Consider the following 14,018-nt stretch of genomic DNA (forward strand, 5'->3'; position numbering starts at 1 on the left):
AGGATACAGATTGTAAGAACAATCATGTCATCAAAGTATTCTAGTTTAAGGAGGACATAAACAGCTCAATTCATTTAAAGAGAATAAATGCCTGAGTAATGCTTTAAAAAACACAAAAATAAGGCTGAATGAAATTCAAGATTTGAAAACAAAATGCAATAAAGACAAAAGAAATATTAAAGAAAGGTCAAGCTGAAATGAAGATGAAAGTGAGAAGCTCAACAACCCAACTAGAAAACTAGGGAGAAAAGTCTTACAAGTAGAATGAACCAAGAAGACAGAAAATATCAGCCTTGAAGATTGAGTAATTAGACCACACAAGCGAAGAATATGGGAAGATTAAAACAAAGAAAAAAACATCCAAGAACTGTGGGGCAACCTGAAAAGACTCTAGCTTCAAATTATAGAAAGAAATGGAGAAGAAACCTAAGTCAATGTCATAGACCAGCTCTTCAACAAGACCACAGAAAACTCCAAATACAAAAGAAACATATAGAACACCAAATAGACAAGTAGAACTCTCCATGGCATATCGTAATTAAAATATTAAAGTACAGAACAAGGAATATTGAAAGCTGCACTAGAAAAACACAAACTGAAAATAAAGAAATGCAAATAGGAATAACAGCTGATTTCTCAAACGAAACTTTAAAAGTTAGAAGAGACTGGAGTTCTTAAAGACATGGATGGTAACCTACCTACTGGACCTAGCTAAACTATCAGCCATAGTTGAAACATTCCATGATACAAACAGACTAAAAGAATGCATGCCCACCAAATCAGCAATAACGAGAATGCTGGAAGCAATACTTTGGACCAAACACAGGAATAACCAGGAGACTCTAGGAAAAAAACAAACAAACAAATAAAAAAAGAAATGAAGCTTCTGAAACACAAAGTATGACTAAGAAAAACAGCAACAAACCAGTAAAAAATATGACTTCCATCAACATATACTTTCAGCAATCACTTTTAACTATTAATGGCCTCAACTCTAATCAAAATACATAGGCTAGCGGAATACACTAAGATACAAAATCCATCTTTCAGTTACTTACAAGAAACTCATCTTTAAAGTTTGGTACTACTTTAAAGTAAAAGGATTGAAAATACATCCCAAGGAAATGGGGCTAGAAGCAAGTGGGTGTCGCTATCACCACATTTGCAGAATAATCTTCAAACTAAAACTATCCAGAAGCAATAAAGAAGGGAAACTAAACTGAATGCAGGGGGTAAAAAAGGTGGAGTCAGGGAGATGCCATGTAGCCGCCTGAGAAGAAAGAGGTAACAAACCATGAGTCTTGTGGTAAAATCTAAAATAATAGAAATGGGTTAATTTAAGATGTAAGAGCTAGCTAGGAAATGTGCCTATTCCACCGGCCAAAGACTATTAATAGAGTTTTTTGTTTGTTTGTTTTTTGGTGTGTGTGTGTGTGTGTGTGTGTGTGTGTGTGTGTGTGTGTATGTGAGATTATTCAGATCTGGGTGGTTGAGAAATGAACAAACACACGATCTCCATTTACAACAGAGATCTTAAAGAGGAAATAGATAAAAACCTTAAGTAGATCCAGGAAAACACAAACAATTGGAGAAAATTACCAAATCCCTTAAAGAATGCCAAGAAAATAGAAACAGCTGAAAGAAATGAGTAAAACTGTTCAAGACTTGAAAATAAAAAATAGAAGGAATAGAGAAAACACAAATTGAAGGAATTCTGGAAATAAAAGTAGGAATTTAAGTAGGTTCTACAGAAACAAGCTTCACCAACAGGATTCAAGTGATGGAAGAGAGAATCTCAGGCACTGAAGACATAATAGAAGAAATGGATACATTGGTCAAAGAAAATATTAACTCTAAAAAATTCCTAACACAATATCAAGGAAATCTGGGACACTATGAAAAGACCAAACCTAAGAATAACAGGAATGAAGAAGAATCCCAGCTCAAAGGCCCAGAAAACATTTTCAACAAAATCATAGAAGAAAATTTTCCTAACATAAAGGAGATGCCCATCAAGGCATAAGACACATATAAAACACAAAATAGATTGGGCCAGAAAAGAAAGTCCCCTTGCCACATGATAGTAAAAACATCAAAAATATAGAACAAAGAAGGTTAAAAGCTACAAGGGATAAAGACCCAGTATCAAATAAAGACAGATCTATTAGTGTAGGAGGAGGGCCTGCATGTTCATCCCAGCCACCCGGCTAGCTTAGCTCTGAAATAACCACACAGAAACTATGTTAATTAAACTATTGCTTGGCCCATTGGCTCTAATTTCTTATTGGCTAACTCTTACATTAATTTAACCCATTTCTATTCATCTGTATATCACCATGTGGCAGTGGCTTACCAGCAAAGATTTCGAAGGTCTGTCTCTGGCAGCTCCATGGTGTCTCTCTTCCCGCTTTCTTCCTCCCAGTTTAGTTTTCTCTGCCTACTTGTTCCCCTACAGCTCTGCCATAGGATCAAAGCAGTTCCTCTGACCAATAAAAGCAACATATAGACAGAAGGACCTCATACACCATATTAGAATTACACCTGACCTCTCAATGGAGACTCTAAAAGTCAGAAAGGCCTGGACAGATGTGCTGCTGCAGATTTTAACAGACCACATAGGTTACCCTAGACTATTATACTCAGCAAAACTTTCAATCACCATAAATGGAGAAAATAAAACATTCCATGATAAAGTCCAATTTAAAATATCTACATATCTAAAGAAGGCACTAGAAGGAAAAGTCTAATCTAAAGAGGTTTAACTTCACCCATGAAAACAGAAAATAATCCTACACAGCAAAATCAAAAGAGGGGAAGAACACAACTACCACTACCAGTAGCATAACAGGAATCAACAAATTATTAGTCACTGATATCCCTCAACCTCAATCTCAATTCCCCAATAAAAAGACAGAGACTAACAGAATAGATATAAAAACAGGATTGTTGTGGGACAATGGTCTTGTACTCTGTAAACATTTGTTACTTGTATTAATTTAATAAAATGCTGATTGGCCAGTAGCCAGGCAGGAAGTATAGGCAGGGTGACCAGAATAGGAGAATTCTGGGAAGAGGAAAGGTTCAGTCTGCAGTTGTCCCTAAGGAAGCCAGACACAGAGGAAGCAAGATGAGACTGCCTCACTGATAATAAGTACCAAGTCATGTGGCTAATACAAACAAGAATTATGGGCCAATGTAAGTTATAGGAGTTAATAAGAAGCCTGAGCTAATAGGCCAACCAGTTTATAATTAATGTAGACCTCTGAGTGTTTCTTTGGGGCTGAATGGTTGCAGGATCGGCAGGACAGAAACCTCGGGCAACACAGGATCCATCCTTCTGCTGCAAAGAAGAAATACACTCTAAGATCAAAGACAGACATTACTTTAGGGTAAAAGGTTGGAAAAAATTACAAGCAAATGCACCTAAGATGCAAGCTGGGGTTGTTATTTTAATATCTATTTCTAGTGAACAAAAACATTAAAACCAAGTCTGGAGAATGAAAAAAGAAAAAAAAAAGAAAAGGAACCACGCTAATTGTTCAATACCAGGAATGAGGTTAACGTGTTTTATTTTTTGTAAATTATACATTCATAATTTATTATTAAAATGTGAACACAATCAGTCATATAATACAACTTATATACTTTGCATATTATATACTTTGTATAATATGCACAGTAACATATGGCACATTCAGGACATAACATGACTTAGAAGAGCCTTTAAAGCTTTTAATTATCACTGGACAATATCTGTCCCTTTAATTTACCTTTGAAAACTTAAAACTGCTCAGAAATCTTTCTTCTTGTTTATTCAACAGAGACCACTCTGTTAGTTCTGCAAGGCACTATGTTAAGAACCTATTACCTCCCTCTCTCTGCTGTGTAAAGCTTAGTTTGACCAAGGTATGGATTCATCTTCCGAACTTATAGATGACAAAGGAGGACTCATGTATGGCTAGTAAACACTGTCGGGGCAGAACCTCAGCACGGTGTTCTCACTATGCTTCCTTCCAGCTTCTCCGTGAGCTCTGCGTAGACTACAAAGCCAGGCAGTTCCAAGTGCACAGAACACTCCTGCGCTGTATTCCAGGAGGCTGAACTGTGAATGCTACACCTAAGGGATAACGTGGCACTGTCCAAATCATTTGTGCCACATACCCCAGTTTGTAGCTACCCATCTTCAGCTACAGATTTTTCTACTTTTTTTCCAGCCAGTCTCAGCCCAGGCTGCCCCTATACTGTTGATCCTTCTGCCTCTACCTCCCAGGTGCTGTGACTGCAGTCAGGTGCCATCACGTTCAGCTACAGCTCTGTTCTTGATCACAAGTCACCAAGGGCTGTTGTTTACTGCATGAAATGGCTACCATTCTCCCCAGAATAGCTTTGAAACTCACTTCCTCAAATGAGGTATGTCTGAATTGTGTGTTTTAGTGTTTTCCAGTGTAGCAAACAAAGGAACTACAGTTCTAATAGCCTGCAGTGCTAGCCAACCTGACAACACACCCTCTGTACACCTCCCTTTCCAGTCTTCCTCAGCCACACTATCATCCACTGTCCCGAAGGTACTTGCCCTTCAACTGTCCCAGGTTGCAGCTCTAAGGGATCTGAAGAGTAAGATACCCGAGTGACAGCCTCGAGCACTGCTACTGGTTGGTCACAAGCACTTGCTGTCATAAGCAAGCTTGTTTCATTGTGTGCCCCATCCTGCACATACAGACATTGTCATAGTCTAGGCTATTACTAATATTCTCCAATAAAAGGAAAACTTAATTGCTTTTAATTAGAAAATAGACAAATTTATTATATATGTAATCTTTATTAAGTCAAGTGACCAGTATCCCCTACTTCTGAAATTCTAATTGCAGAGATCTGAACAATCCACTTCCTATTTACACCAACAGAGGGCAAAGTAGAGAAAAGGGATTAAACTTTATTCTTCGACTCAAGAAGAAAGAAAAACCCAAATAAACCAAAAAACAAACAGATGGCACTCATGGGTAAAAGGAAAGAAGTTTGTACAATCTTATAATAAAACACAGTACATAATATATATCATACTCTCTAGGGACTGCAGTGACTATGTGGCGCATGATCAATAAACATGGATACCACATATGGCCGCACTTAAAGTTGAAAGTTGTTTTCATGTAACAGCAGGTATACATGATAAATAAATAAACTCAATATGCCTAGAAGACAAACTTTACCGCCTAGGAAGGAAGAACTTGTTCACCATACTCACAGAAGAGATGGAGATGAAACATGAAAATCCCGTTAAAATCAGATGTTTCATTCATTAACTGACTTGTTGGCTCCTGTTTTCATTGGAGACATGACTGACATAGTCTAGTAATTAAGTTAATACAAGAATGTAAGACAAGCACTAAAAATAGGGGTTCTCTACTGGTTCTAGAGCTGAGGGTAAATCACCCGCCCTCAACTGTATCCATCTTATCCCTTCAGATCACAGAAGCCATACGACACACAGTATGTTTGGAAAACTACCACCTCTAGTTGAGAACAGACTTTTACAGAGTTAGTGGAAGCCTCCCTCTTCTACTAATGCAAACTCTACCTGATGCTGTTTGAGAACAGATGGGACTTGCAGCAAAAAAAAAAAAAAAAAGCCTTTTAATTAAAACAAACTTTATTTGTATTATAAATTCTATCCTGACATACTGGACCAAGAATATGAGACCATGTCTCTGAAAAACTATGAAATGACTTTTTATGATTCATAATGAATTTCAAAACAAAGTCTCATTCTTACTTAAACAGTTGCTTAACCAAACATTTCACTGCACACTAAGTAACATTTAATAAGTTGGTTCTACTAGAGAGCTTTTAATATTGAGTTTCAAATAAACTGAGACATGAAAAAGACAGGAAAACATTCACACTAAACAGACTGTTCTAAATCAAATTTAGTGTGAATTTAAGGAACCATACAATTCTCCTTTGTTGTAGTAAGAGACACTATTTGGAGATTTTCTGGGGCCATTTTATAGAGCTAAATAATACAAAAAAACAAGAAATACAGCTAGTCCCACAGATATCAGTTATGAGAAAGTATGCAAGAAAAAAAGTGCAGTTTTAACATCTTAACTATTGATACAAACTCCAGCACAATGGGGACATGGCCACACTATGGTTTATCCATATGGTTTAAAGTTTACCAGTAGAGGGCGCCTGAAATGCACAACCACATAGTTCCGTCAGCATGGAAAGAAATGCCCTCCTTTCCTTCTACACACTGGCTAAAAATGGTAATGCTGACTTGTGGCTGGAAGTGTACTCAGGAGTCTTTACAGTTCCAGCTTTAAAAAGCTACTTCATTGTCTCCTGAACAGAATTAGGCAGGGCAGCAATTGGGCGTACTTCTCAACAAACTTTCCAGTTTTTGGGTTTTTTTTCCTTGGTTCAATATTTCAAAGTCTAGATCTGTCATGGGAGGAAGTCTTCCTTTCATCCATAGGTAAAGTTTATAGAAAATAAAATCAAGTGCAGAAGATTAATGATTAGTTATAAAGACCAGCATCATATGTTTATCAGGCATAAATAATGTACTTGTTATGGCAAATCCACTCAGAACCAGACAGTGGATTATCACATGTGGATCCTGACGCCCCCATTTCTGTCTCCGACTTCTAGGTCCACTGCAGACTGGAAGGAGGGGGAGGACTTCTGGGTCTCATTGTCGTCTGAAGATGCTGACCTGACGGGGCACTGCATCATCAGCTCCAACACTCCAACCGTTGGTGCACTGCATTAGTAGTTCATCTGTTCCCTGTGACCTCACTGTCACCACCTGTCTGCCATCATTAAAAAAGAAGAAAAATAACTGTTCCATTCAGGTGATGCATACACAGAAGTTGTCTAAGAAAATTTGGGACCAAACAGCGTTTCCAGTTAGAAAAGACTCGGAAGAAACAGCAGTCCCTAGCAATCTTTGTTGTCACTGGAGTCCCAGCATGACAGTCACAGTGTGGGGTATGGAGAGCCAGGCTTTCCCATCATCACTTGGTCCCTGACAATCAAAGGGTGGGGTATGAGGAGCCATACTTTCACATCATCCTTTGGTCTGCGCTCTCAGAGGCAGAAAATCTTTTCTTTGCAAAGGTTACAGAAGGTGACATTTCATAGAATTAAGGCTTTCTCTTTCAGAGATCAAAAAATGGGACAAAGTAAATGAAAATAACATTGTGACTGTCTTTAAAACATTTTAAAACTACTTTTTTTTATTGAAAACAGATTTTTCTTTATACAATATATTCTGATTACTATTTCCCCTTCCCAAATCTCCCATCGGAATCCACACCCTTTGTGACTCTCCTTAGAAAACAAGCATCTAAAGGATGGTAATAAAGAAAACAAAGACAAACAAACTGGAATAGGACAAAATAAATAGAAGAAAAAGAGCCAAAGAAAAAGCACAAGAAACAATACACACATCTGTACACACAGGAATCCCATAAAAACATACAACTGGAAGCTCAAATATAGCTGCAAAGAACCTATAAGATAAAGACAAATGGCCATCTATTGTTGTGAGGTATCCACCAAAGAAGACTACTCGGAGAGAGTCAAGCCACAGAAGTCTTTATTAGCCTGATACTGATTGTACTGGGTTTTCTGGACCAGAATGTAGTCCTGAGCCTTTCTCAGAGTGGGCTTTTAAGTACAAAAACCACATCTTGAGTTGACACACCCCAATTAGCCAGAAGCCAAGAACTACATCCCATCTAGGGATGTACTGTGGCCTTCAATGGTTTAGGTCTTTGCTCTAATTCTGTCAGGTGTCGTTGCCTACACACCAGGTTCCAAGGTCTGAATGGCATTTCCATCACGGCATCAGTTGTGCTAAGGTCTTGGGGCCTGTAACTTTACTTCTGGGAATAGGGCCTACCCTTAAGTCACTCTTCTTCAGTATTACCAAAGAAAACTGTCACTAGCAAATCTACATAGAACAAAACACCCTGGTCACCAACAGCATCAAGGAGTCTTCCACACCTCATGTCTCTTCCAGCTCCACGATCTCGTGCCTTATGATCAGCACCTGGGACTGGGACACCATACTGCAGTGGATGTTCCATTTCTCTGTTCATGCTCTTCCCAGGCTGCAGGAGACCACAATTCAGAGGACCACGCTACTCAGGGTTTGCTGCTATACTGTCTTTTGAAAAACAAACAAATAAACAGTAATGTTTTTCTGTTTAACATTATGATCTGAAACACTTTCTAAGTGGTTTCAGCATTTAGAGAAAACGTCATGGTCTGGTTGGAGAGAACTAAGAGCTACATCTTCACCAGTGAGCATGTTATCTGAAGTCTTCAAATGTACACACCCCTACAGTCAGACACTACATTAAAAAACATCACAAAGAACACTTTTTTATATGTGAAGAGTTTTGGCTACAAAGATATTCACTTGGAGTGCTAGTTTTTAAAGAACAATGACATGAAAAAAATCAATATATAGGAAACTGCTTAAATATATTGTTTATCCACACAAGTTTCTAAGATGATACCAGAAATTATACTGTAAGAATACACTTAAGGAAACAGATTATACTCACAATGTATATTAAGTAACAAAGCAGTATGAAAAAAATGTTCTCTAATCCCATTACTTTGTATAAAAAATTACATAAATCCCTTAAAATCATGAACTGAAGACTTTTTGAATAGAGCATGTCTGTTGTCTTCCCATTGAAACAACTATCCAAAGTTTTATTTTTAAAGAAGTAGTATGTGTGTGCAGTGTGCACATATGTGTATAAATATGCCAGATGAGACTGACTGCCTGTGCACATGCATGTGGAAGCCACAGGTCACTATGGCTGAGAAGAGATCTCTCCCTAACCCTGAGCTTGTTATCTGGCTGGCGAGTCCTGGCATATGCCCATTCCATCTCACTGCCTGGCTTTTATGTTGTTGCTGGGAATCTGAACTCGGGTGCTCAGGCCTGCCTATGCAGTAAGCACTATTTATCAAGTCATGTCTGCAGCCCTTAGAAGTGTTTTTAAAAATTTATTTAATTGTATTTCATGTACATTGATGTTTGGCTGCAAGTATGTCTGTGTGAAGGTGCCAGATCCCCTGAAACAGTTATGAACAGGTGTAAGCTGCCATGTGGGTGCTGGGATTAGAACCTGCGCCCTTTGCAAGAACAGCTTGTCCTCTTAACCACGCTGAGCCATCTCTCTAGGCCCATGTAGCTTTTAAGAACAATGCCCTAAAATTTTTCTTAAGGTCATATAGCAAAAGAAAAAAAATCATTAAAACAAAAATAACAAACCAAGCAAACAAAGGCAGGCAAACCCAGTTTAGCTCCCTCCTAGCATATAAGACCTTAGTCCCCACCCCCAACCCCCACTTCTAGGCCTTTGTGTCAGCTGCCTATTCCTAAAAACACTTTCATCAGGGACCCTCAGTGGCCACACCGGCCTGGGACTCAGGTAGGAGATTCTCACTATCCTTCCTGACCTTCATTACAGTCCTGCCTTAACTTATTCCTGTAGCAGTCTGCTTTCAGTAGCCCATCCTCCCACTTCTAGCCCTTTCCTGCTTTCAGAAGCCCACCATCCAACCAAAGGTCCACTCCCTGGGGACTCAGCCTCTTGGTGCAGAACCCATGCCCCTAGCTTTTGCCCTAACCTACTCTCATATGGCCTTGCTTCTAGCCCATCTCCATTCCCTCTGCCACCCACTGACCTACAGAAGCTCTCTCTACTAGGGACCCACAACCACCACACCCTGCCTAGGATCCAGATAGGACAACAGTAACCAAAGACTGGAACAGTCACCCAACAAAGACAAGACTAGATATCAACACCAAGAAAAATTTCAAACATCATAACTCCAGAAGTACAAAGGACACAAACATGAACAGACAAGACAATATGCCTCCACCAGAAGTAAGTAATTTGTTTTGCAGTTTCATAGCAGGTCCTGAGAAATACAATAACCTGAAGCACAAGGCAAAAAAAAAAAAAAAAAAAAAAGAGAAAAGAAAAAGAAAAAGAAAAAAAACCCTATTGTAATTGAAGTACCGACAATCTGACAATACAAACACTGCATGCAAGCTGAGACAGGAGATGGGAAGGATGGGAAGTGGATACCAGTCAGGGTGGGCATGACTCCATTCATCATCTGCTGAAGATCATACTCAGTGTCCGGTGTCAAGTCTGGCCATGCTCCATGATGACTGCCTCGGTCCCTCCTAAAGATGATTAAGACACAAACCAGCACATCCCTATCCCTGGTGGAAACCAAACAGTGACTTCACCATGCAGGGGCAAAGAAGAGCAGGCTAATGGAGCCCAGTTCTCCCTCACAGCATGTTTCAGAGAGACTTCTGCCTCCAAACTTGGGTCAGCAACACCCTTGTCACCAAGAATTCATCTTAGAACGAGGCACTCTGCAGAGCAGAAGAAAGGCCCCAGGTTGACAACAGCACTAAAAAGAAAAAAAAAAAAGACTTTTGTTTACAAAGCAGTCCAGGACTGACTGTACCAGTGACACTGAAGGCCTCAATTCTGCATACAGCATGTACTGAGTAATCAAGGTCTTTTAAATAAGATACTTGAAAGAAATACAATAACAACTATTCATTGCTTGCATGGAGCAAATGCTGCTTATCAGCCCTACTGAGGGATCTCTAATGCTTTGACAATTGGGAACTCCAGGGTGAATTACTAAAAATATCACTCAGTGCTTTGCAACAAAGGATCTCTCCAAATCTGCTGACTAAGGAAACAATGCTAATACTTATGATTTCTCACTAAACTAAGTCTTAAATGTCAGATTACACACACACACTATCTAAATTAAGTGAAAGAGCTTAATAAAAAAATCTTAGTTAATATAAAATAGTTAAGTGTTAGGCTGGGGACAGGCGGCACAGAGGCACACAACTTTAATTCCATCACTAGGGAGGCAGAAGCAGGTGGATCTCCGTGAGTTTGAGAGGAACCTGCTCTATGTAGCAAGTTTCAGGCCAGCCAGAAGTATGTAAGTGAGACTGTCTCAATCATGATGCCATTAAAAAGAAACAAGCAAGTGCCAAGATGGAACAAACCAAAGAGAATCAAAGCTTTTTGATTTTGAAAGTAATTTCCATTTATTATGAGATATAAAGTAGTTATATATATTGTTTGCAAGCTCTTGCTACATGTGAAATTTGAACTGACTAAGAATAAAGTACCTTACTTTTGACATGTAAATAATTCACTAAATACCACTCCTGGTACCCAGCTCTAGTCTGCCCTGTTAATTCAAAGCACAAACAGTGGAAGGGGAGAGGAAAAGCAGAACAAAGTCAGGCGAGCCAGTGACAAGGACAGCGTTATTAGCATTCCCTGTGCCCAGGCAAATCTTCATTTAAGGGACCTTTACAAATAGGCACCTGCAACTTTTTTTTTAAACAGAAACATTGACTAGGCATAGGTAGTAACTTGGATAAATGAAAAATCATAGGAAAGATACAGCATTAAGGCTCAAAACTGACTCAATGAAAAATAAATTCCATTTTCTGAAATAAACATGTCTTCCTACTTTCTTGATTTCTATTTGAAAGATGGAGTACTGTGCACAAGAGACAAAGACAGTGATTTGAACTTAGAGTTTCTCAGGATGAACAGCAAGCAGTGCACACGCCAAAAGAACAAGGCCAGAGGGAAAAAAAATAATGTTGGCCTGAAACTCAATTAACTTCCTTAACAAATGCAAAACTCAGTTCCCAAACATGTGGGACTATGTAGAAAACAAAGTATATTAAGCAACAAGGTAATATTTAAGGATGACTTCCCCACTGTACAAGGCAGCAAAACAGAAGGAAATTATTGACCTCGGAAATATTCTTGCTGTTTGTATCCATCAATGCCTTCTGCACTAGTAGAATGTTTTCAGATTACATGTAATTTTCACCTGGCATAAACACACAAAATGTTATTTAAGTGCTCCAGGTCGTGATCGGGTCTAGAATCAAATGTATACTCTGGACAAAACAGAGTACACAAATCTTCACAAGGTCTCCTTAGGATTGACGTTAAACATTTCTTATAAATGAAAGATTTCTAAAGGATGGCCAGAATTTTTGTATTCAAAGATCTAATATTCTCACATTCATTCAAAGTGAGGTCCAGGGGATGAGGTGTTGTCAAAGCCGGGTCTTAGTGAAATCACTTTCATTCCCACTTCAATCTGACACAGTATTAACCAAGGACTCTGTCCCCCTTTCCACCAAGGTCACTTAACCTAAAGCCATGAAATCAAATCTCCTTTCCTGGCTGCTAACTCTTTCTGAATGGCACTAAAAGTCTCACACCACTGCTGTTTTCTGTATATATGAAAACACTGGAAAAAGACTATAAGAAATTTCTGTACCACTCTATCCTTTTTTTAAAAAAAAATATTTATTTATTTATTATGTATACAATATTCTGTCTGCGTGTATGCCTGAAGGCCAGAAGAGGGCATCAGACCTCATTACAGATGGTTGTGAGCCACCATGTGGTTGCTGGGAATTGAACTCAGGGCCTTTGGAAGAGCACACAATGCTCTTAACCGCTGAGCCATCTCTCCAGCCCCCACTCTAACTTTAAATATTATAACTTCCTTTTTCTCATTACATTATCTGAAATTGAAACTCCATGGAAATAATAGTCAACAGGTACAAACATATAAACTACTGGTCTTTTGTGGTGACAGGATGACCCAGGACCAAGTATTAAAGAACTGAGCTTCCACAGCCCATACCTATAGTGCAGCAGGGTGGCTGGGGGTAAAATACTCACTGCCAGCACTGACAACATGCCCATAATGCCTGGTCCATGAGGACTGCTTTCCTGAGCATCAGTATCTCACATTTTCTTAACTTCTTTGATGGGGATGTGTTTGTGAAACAAGTCATCATTCTTATTATAAATAATCATTTTTAACACAAGGCGGCCAAATAACAAACAAAAATAGTTATTACTAAGTTATTAAATTTGTCTATATGACTTAATAAATACTTACAAGTATTCTTGGAACACACTTCAGTCATCCAATTAAGTGCCAAAGATGAGTTATGCCAACTGGGAGTGTGCCACAAACAGTGAAGAACATAACAGTAGAGCTACAGAGGTCTTCGGCACAGCATGACACGGCTGTGAGAGCTGGCTCATGGTCCTGTTAGAACATGAATTTGAAGAGCTGCAAAAGGGAGGGACAATATGATAAGATGAATGGACAATACAATATGGTCTAAACTCACACTTGAATATAATTCTACCTTAACAGAAATAGATGTGACTTTAAAACCATGTCAACTGACATACGTATCACAAAAAGCCAAGTGTTGTGTGGTTTTACATGATGCATTTAGAAGGAGCAGACATGTCTCATTGTCATGAAAAGCCCTAAGTTATTAAAACATTAAATGCCATATTCTGTAGTCTTTGAAAGATAAGAATGTCTATTTAACTGAAATATCTCTCTATATACCTAAAAATCTAACTAACATGACTACAAGCTTGACAATTATTGATGATTATTCATTAACAACCTATATTTCCTAATTATACATTACATTTTTAAATGAACTACACAATCACAATACCTTAATCAATATCAGAAATACATATACATATAACAAAATTGATCTTAAAATCCATACCAATGCAAATTATTCATATCTATATCATTTAGATACACTCAATTTACAGGAAACAAAATAGTGAGTAAAGAGGCTGCCACAAGGAGAGGATGAGAGGCTGTAGCTAACATATATAATAAAGAAACAGAAGAAAACCTCACAGGCTGCCAAGAAGAAATCAAAAGCTGTAGTGTAGCAGATCACCTTACACACTACCTGGCAATTCAACCAGCAATCTACATTACAATTAAATCATGGCAAAGGGGTTGGAGAGGTGGCTCAGCGGTTAAGCGCACTGCCTGCTCTTCCAAAGGTACTGAGTTTAATTCCCAGCAACCACATGGTGGCTCACAACCATCTGTAAAGAGATCTGGTG

At 38.6% G+C, this 14,018-nt stretch overlaps 1 pseudogene across 8 annotated transcripts in view; it reads right to left on the reverse strand.

Moving 5' to 3' along the window:
• Positions 1–3,552: 3,552 nt before the first annotated feature.
• LOC125395801 (THO complex subunit 2 pseudogene) overlaps positions 3,553–14,018 on the reverse strand; it is a 37,285-nt pseudogene continuing 26,819 nt past the window's right edge. For 4 of the 8 annotated variants that reach the window (XR_007230658.3, XR_007230657.3, XR_015738521.1 and 1 more), the window contains 4 exons: positions 13,024–13,200; positions 10,125–10,461; positions 8,014–8,176; positions 3,553–6,815 (listed from right to left, as the gene is read on the reverse strand). The product of XR_007230658.3 is annotated as a THO complex subunit 2 pseudogene, transcript variant X2 (transcript). Of the gene's footprint in view, positions 6,816–8,013; positions 8,177–10,124; positions 10,462–11,576; positions 11,932–13,023; positions 13,201–14,018 lie in introns of those variants that run through there. The other 4 variants (XR_015738522.1, XR_015738523.1, XR_015738524.1 and 1 more) reach the window with 4 other exon arrangements.

Source organism: Myodes glareolus, chromosome 8 (genome assembly GCF_982192425.1).
Source record: "Myodes glareolus chromosome 8, mMyoGla1.1, whole genome shotgun sequence".
Lineage (NCBI taxonomy): Eukaryota > Metazoa > Chordata > Mammalia > Rodentia > Cricetidae > Myodes > Myodes glareolus.